This window comes from Myxine glutinosa, chromosome 7 (assembly GCF_964187855.1).
Source record: "Myxine glutinosa chromosome 7, kmMyxGlut1.1, whole genome shotgun sequence".
Classification (NCBI taxonomy): Eukaryota; Metazoa; Chordata; class Myxini; order Myxiniformes; family Myxinidae; genus Myxine; species Myxine glutinosa.
The window spans coordinates 78,887,720-78,893,719 of record NC_136267.1 but is presented as its reverse complement, the minus strand read 5'-3'; the positions used below and the strand labels follow the sequence as shown (position 1 = coordinate 78,893,719).

General features: G+C 44.5%; 1 protein-coding gene across 3 annotated transcripts in view; it reads left to right on the top strand.

Moving 5' to 3' along the window:
* The window catches only part of LOC137416824 (zinc finger E-box-binding homeobox 2), a 157,573-nt gene that overhangs the window by 117,581 nt on the left and 33,992 nt on the right, over positions 1–6,000 (top strand). The gene's annotated exons all lie outside the window — the stretch shown is intronic.

Genomic DNA, 6,000 nt, shown 5'->3' with positions numbered 1-6,000 from the left:
AAAAAAACAAAATACCCTGAAGATGCCAAAGACCCAAAAGACTAAAAAGTCCCTGAAGACCTTGAAGACGCAAACGACCCCAAAGACCCAAAATACCCTAAGATGCAAAAGACTCTGAGGACCCAAAAGACCCCAAGGACCCAGAAGACCCCAAAGACCCAATGGACCCCAAACACCCAAAATACACCGAATACACTGAAGACCCAAAAGACCCCAAAGACTGTTGAAGACCCCATAGACCCAAAACACCCCAAAGACCCAAAACACCCCAAAGATCCAAAACACCCCGAAGACCCAAAACACCCCGAAGACCCAAAACACCCCGAAGACCCAAAACACCCCAAAGACCCAAAACACCCCGAAGACCCAAAACACCCCGAAGACCCAAACACCCCGAAGACCCAAAACACCCCGAAGACCCAAAACACCCCGAAGACCCAAAACACCCCGAAGGCCCAAAACACCCCGAATGCCCAAAACACCTCGAATAACCAAAACACCCCGAAGACCCAAAACACCCCGAAGACCCAAAACACACTAAAGACCCAAAACACCCCGAAGACCCAAAACACACCGAAGACCAAAAATACCCTGATGACCCAAAATACCCCAAAGACCCAAAAGACCCCGAAGACCAAAATACCCCAAAGACCCAAAAGACCCCGAAGACCCAAAAAGACACCAAAGACCCTTAAGACCCTGACCCTAAAGCCTCTGAAGACACCAAAGACTCAAAAGACCCTGAAGACCCAAAACACCTCAAAGTCCCAAAGGATCCAAAAGACCCTGAATACCCAAAACACCATGAAGACCGAAAAGACACCGAAATGGTCAAAGATGCCTACCTCTCTGAAACGATGTGTGATTAGGCATGCGGAGCGCGCCGAGTCAGGCTAGCATATATACATATACAGTCACGTGAAAAAGTAAGTACACCCCATGTAAAGTTTTGACTTTTTCAACATATTTCAACACACAGCTATTTGATCTTCATTTCAACAATATTGATAGATAAACGTGATATAATATAACAAATATCATGACACATTTACATTTTGGAGTCCATTGTATAATTTAAATAAACATAAATGCAAATTTCGCATGTGGAAAAAGTAAGTACACCCCTACATTTATCACTACTTCAAATACCTAAAATTAGAATCAGGTGCACCAGCTCAGGTGCAAATGATTAGAACATCGTTAGAGAGGATCTTGGAGGAACCTGTCTTATTTAAACCTCAGACATTTCGTTTGGTTTGCTCTTTGTTGTTGAAGTGTGCGGCGTCACCATGCCTAGATCAAAATAGCTCTCTGAGGCATTCAGAAAGAAGGTTATAGATGCCTACGAGTCTGGGAAGGGATTTAAAAAGATCTCCAACAATTTGAAATCAATCATTCGACTGTCCGGAAGATCATCTGCAAGTGGAGAAGATTCCAAACAACTGCCAACTTGTTCAGGCCAGGCCACCCCAGCAAGTTCTGTCCGAGAGCAGACCGCAAGATGCTGAAAGAAGACTCTAAGAACCCCAGAATGTCATCACGGGACCTACAGGTAGCTGTTGCCACAGTTGATGTCAAAGTGCATGAGTCTACCATTAGAAAGAGGCTGCACAAATTTGATCTACATGGGAGGTGTGCCAGGACGCAACCTTTGCTTCCCAGAAAGAACATCAGGGCAAGACTAAAGTTTGCCAATGAACATCTAGGCAAAGACCAGCACTTCTGGAACAATATGCTCTGGACAGATGAGTCAAAGGTAGAGCTATTTGGCCACAGTACCAGAAGACATGTATGGCAAAAACCAAAGACAGCATTTGACCACAAGAACCTGATACCAACTGTAAAGTATGGTGGTGGAAATATTATGGTTTGGGGCAGCACACCATCATAGAATCCACTATGAATTCTTCATTGTACCAGAGGGTGCTTGAGGATAATATGAGTACATCTGTCTGAAAGTTGAAGCTCAACCGAAGGTGGACCTTGCAACATGACAATGACCCTAAACATACCAGTAAATCCACCAAGGAATGGATGAAAAGAAAGAAATGGAGTGTTCTGGAATGGCCAAGTCAAAGCCCGGATCTAAATCCCATCGAGATGTTGTGGGGGGATTTGAAACGAGCTGTGCATGCAAGAAACCCCTCAAACATCGCACAGCTGAAAGAATTCTGCATGGAGGAGTGGACAAAAATTTCTCCCAGTCGATGTCAGAGACTGGTAGACAGTTATAAGAAACGCCTACATGAGGTTGTTTCTGCCAAAAGGGGCAATACCACCTATTAGAGCCAAGGGTGTACTTACTTTTTCCACATGCGAAATTTGCATTTATGTTTATTTAAATTATACAATGGACTACAAAATGTAAATGTTTCACGATATTTGTTATATTATATCACCTTTATCTATCAATATTGTTGAAATGAAGATCAAATAGCTGTATGTTGAAATATGTTGAAAAAGTCAAAACTTTACATGGGGTGTACTTACTTTTTCACGTGAATGTATGTATATATATATATATATATATACATACAGGGGGAGATATCTATATATATAAAACACAGTTTGTGTGTGTGTGTGTGTGTGTGTGTGTGTGTGTGTGTGTGTGTGTGTGTGTGTGTGTGTGTAATGTTACCGATAGACTCCTAAACGGAGAGGCTTACGTGCTTGATATTGGACATAGACATGGCCATTCAGCGTGGGACGTACATGGCCAAACTCAAAATATTTGACGATCCATATTTTTTATTCATATTTACCTCAGCGCATTTCAGCGCATGGAATCAACGGAATCAGAGCAGGTGGGTGCTGATTCGCTCAGAGCGATCACGTGATGACGCTATGACACTATGAACGCTATGACGCTATGACGCTATGAACAATATGACGCTATGAACGATATGACGCTATGACGCTATGAAAAAAAAATCGCTATGACGCTATGAAACGCTATGACCGCTATGACGCTATGACGCTATGAGGCTATGAAAAAAAAAATCGCTATGACGCTATGAAACGCTATGACACTATGACCGCTATGACCGCTATGACGCTATGACGCTATGAAAAAATCGCTATGACGCTATGAAACGCTATGACGCTATGAACGATATGACGCTATGAACGCTATGAAAAAAAAATCGCTATGATGCTATGAAACGATATGAACGCTATGAACGCTATGACGCTATGAAAAAAAAAATCGCTCGCTTTGCCAAGGGGCTCGCTCCCCCCCCCCCGTTCCCCTCCCCTCCCCCTCCCCTCCCCCGCCCAGCAATGCTGGGTACTTCTGCTAGTATATATATATATATATATATATATATATATATATATATATATATATATATATATATATATATTGTCGTGCGAATCCCTCCGGTTAACACCGTAGGACCGTGGATGACCGAACGGCTCTAACTGGAGGCAATGCTGGATGACGGATTCGACTATAAAAGCATGGGGGGCAGAATGAAGAGGAAGAAGTGGTAAGCGCGTACCTTTAGCCCCAACGGCAGCTCCGATCCTGGAGGAAAGTAACTCAAAACGAACCCGAATTCAATGTTCAAAAATAAACGATTTATTGAACGGAACCCGATACAAAGAAACGCGACGATAATACCTAATTCTAAATTGGGACGTCCCCACATAGACTTCAAATACGAGACAAAAGAAATGAATTAATAAAATAAAGCGTTCGTCGTGGATTTGTGTGAGATGTGGTGCATGCTTATCTGTTTGTAGTCTGCAGGCAAGGAGGGTCCGTTGTTGGCACAAAGCAGGCCTCTGTCCGCCTTGCTCACGCCCGTGGCATCAGTCACACGCGAGGTCCTGTCTGTTCGTAGCGCCGAGTCTCGCTCCCAGCACCAAAAGCACCGAGCACCACGAAGATGATGAACCAACAGGGAAGAACGCAGGGAAGAAAGTGAACGACCACCAGGGAAAAACGCAGGGAAGAAAGTGAACGACCATCAGGGAAGAATGCAGGGAAGAAGAACCAAGAGATCTCTGAAAGAGCCCAGTGCAGAGAGAGTGACCTCCAAAAGTCCAGCACAGAGAGAGCCAGAAGCATGAAGGAGCAATCTCCAACACGAAGCACGGAGGGGGATCTCCAACACGAAGGAAGAAGCACAGAGAGCTAGCGATCTCCAACACGAAGGGGGCGAAATGCCCACAAACCAGACGTTTTGTCACGCACGGTGTGACGTCAGTTCTGGCGCGCCACCAACCAGAGCCTCGATTCTTCGTGGTCCTTCCCGCCTTCCGACATCACCGGCACTCTTCCTCCAACCGGCAACCTGTTCCTAAGTCGTCGTTTGGTGCCTTCTGCCCTGATTGGCCGAAGGTTCGCACCTTCCGCTCAACCAATCACACGTTCCCTGGGTGTGGTTATAGCTTGCCTCACACGATGTTTGTCGCCCACGCCGGTGTTGTACGCGGCCGCTTCCTGCTTGTCTTTCCTGTGAGTCTTTTTGTAAGGGTGGGGATTTATTTAATGTGGTGCACTAAGGACCTATCTAAGTGTTGATATGAGTGTGTTGCCATAATGGACACTGGATTGGCGACAGAGGGAACAGACAAACGAGGGAATGTTATCCATAATCCCTGTACTATTTAGCATGCCCCGCCCCCTCGCGGCGGGGAACACAATTACGCACTTATACCGATATCCGGGCTACACAGAACTTATTACATATAGATTCCCTATCACGACAGTCGAGTTACCTACCTATACAGATCTACCTGACTCTAGATATTCCTCTACCCAAATTCATAACTATATATATATATATATAAGTAAATAAATATATACATATTATATATAAATATATATATATATATATATATATTATATATATATATATATATATATATATAATATATATATATATATATATATATATATATATATATATACGTATATATATATATATATATATTTATATATATATATATATATATATATATATATATACATATATATATATATATATATATATATATATATATATATATATATATATATATATACATATATATATATATATATTGTTGCGGTTTTGAGAACCCACACAGGTAACATCATTAAAGATTAAAGGTTGCACCCCATAGATAGGACACAAGCAACACATAGGTCACCTTTGGACGTCAGTTATTTCTTAGTATGTGTTTAGATAAGGCCATTCCCAATAGTTGCATCTGCGTTGCGTCAAACAAATAAGAGTAGGCCCCTTTCATTCATTTTGACAGCCCCCCTTCCAAGCGACGCCATTAAGCGCTCTCCAGTCTGCACCCCATCGGCCCTCCCAATTTGGTACGCTCCTTTGCCAGCAGCCTTCGCTGCCCTTGGGCTCGCTCAACCCAGCCTAATTGCCACAAGGTAAAGCCCGAAAAAGGGGGCAGAGCGCAAGGGAGGAGGTGCGGCCACGTCACGCAGCCATCAAGGCGGAGCCGGTAAGCCGTCACCAGCCAACCAGGGCTGAGGGGAGATCAGCTGACTGGGCGTGGCTAAGGCTTCCAGAGCGTTCGCTGGCTTGGCTTATAAAACCGCGCACGAAAAGCCCTCATGAGGACTGATGAGAAGACTTACGCAGCAGCGCTCATTACGAAGGACTGATGAGAAGATTTACAAAGCAGCGCTCATTACAAAGGACTTGAAGGAATTGCGCTTTACAAGAGTTGAGTACGAGAGGGAGAGACGCGCTGTGGAAACCAGCTTACAAAGGGTGAGCGCACGGCACGCATTGCCGAGAACTGCAGCGTGCAAAGGGACATTGGGGAAGGGGAGCGGTACACATATTACATACGCGGCCCAGAGCCACGAAGTCGCGCTAGCCCGGCTTACCCTTTCCCTGTGATAATAATTGTCCGTTTGCGCCTACGCTATGCGGAGAGCTGCCTGCCGGGTTTCCACCTTCATCACCTGGTACGGGTCAAGGACCGGAGCCGGACCGGAGCCTGAATGCCATCGCCGGACCTTCCACCCTACTATCTGCATCC